Source organism: Rhinoderma darwinii, unplaced genomic scaffold (genome assembly GCF_050947455.1).
Source record: "Rhinoderma darwinii isolate aRhiDar2 unplaced genomic scaffold, aRhiDar2.hap1 Scaffold_439, whole genome shotgun sequence".
In the NCBI taxonomy this organism is placed as follows: Eukaryota; Metazoa; Chordata; class Amphibia; order Anura; family Rhinodermatidae; genus Rhinoderma; species Rhinoderma darwinii.
In genome coordinates this window covers 102,501-103,640 of record NW_027463865.1, presented here as the reverse complement: position 1 = coordinate 103,640, position 1,140 = coordinate 102,501, and the positions used below count along the sequence as shown (strand labels likewise).

The window sequence follows — 1,140 nt, the reverse complement described above, 5'->3', positions numbered from 1 at the left end:
CCTGATGTACTCCTCACAGATTACATATACCCTGATGTACTCCTTGTTATCGTTTCTTTCTTTTTGAATATAAAGAAATTTTGAGCTAAAACAACTTTTTATTTCCACTGCTCAATTCTAATACAATCGATGTAACACCTGTGGGGTCAAAATGCTCACTGCGGCCCTAAATGCTCACCCTGAGGGGTGTAGAATCCAAAATGGGGTCATTTGGGGAGGGTCTCCATACCTCCCAACAGTCCCAGATTCCAGGTGGTGTCCCGATCGGCCGCTGGCATGTCCCGGTGTCAACTGCATCTGCGTTCTCAGGACACAGATCAGGGCCACCGTACACACATGGTCGAACCGGGCAAATGCCGGGGCCCCCTGCTCTTATACGAGGGTCCACTCAGCTGACGGGTGCTTTATGCTGCCCAGCTCAATCTCACTTTGCACAAACTGGGGGTCTTTCATATTTGTTCTCCCGTTTCTGCCGCCGCGTGAGTTGCTCCGCAAAGAGTCCAGTAAGTCACATGGCACACTAGGGCCACATATGTCATATCACTAAACACTGCAGAATCGGGGTAATAAATATTGAGCTGTGATTCTCTGTTATCATCTGCTGTGTTAGTGAAATAAAGGAATAAAATGATATCTGCAGAATAAGAGAAACATTCGGACATTTCACCCCCACTTTTTATGGGGGGGGGGGGGTAATAGATTGTCCCTTGTTGGCATTACTTTATCTGTCCTTCTGTTTTATGTCGTTAGAAAATGTATAAATTTACCAGCAATTGTTTATATTTTCAAGAAAAATTCCAAAAAGCCTCCAGACAGATACAGAGTGATATATTCTGCAGATTATTGCACCACTGTCCTCTCTAGATATCTGCAGAACATTGCTCTGTCCTCTCCACCTCCTGACAGATACAGAGTGATATATTCTGCAGAGTATTACACCTATAACCTTCGGACCCCCATAGAACACAGGTTCCCTGGATAAATTCCCCAATCTAGAAATGAAAACACTAAAAATGGTAAAAATAAATCTGTTTATTATAGAATCTGGTAGAATTTCTGTGCGGTTTTCTGTGGCTCCGGCCCTTTAACATGCGATGATCGGTGAGATGAAGAGGGGGAGGGTCCTTCTTCACCCGTGGA

The 1,140-nt window shown here is 44.5% G+C and overlaps 1 protein-coding gene across 2 annotated transcripts in view; it reads right to left on the bottom strand.

Moving 5' to 3' along the window:
• Positions 1-1,014: 1,014 nt before the first annotated feature.
• Positions 1,015-1,140, bottom strand: part of LOC142714054 (oocyte zinc finger protein XlCOF8.4-like) — a 99,253-nt gene continuing 99,127 nt past the window's right edge. For both annotated transcript variants that reach the window (XM_075848629.1, XM_075848631.1), the window contains one exon: positions 1,015-1,140. This exon is cut by the window's right edge and continues 84 nt beyond it. The gene's annotated coding sequence lies outside the window, so the exon portion shown is untranslated.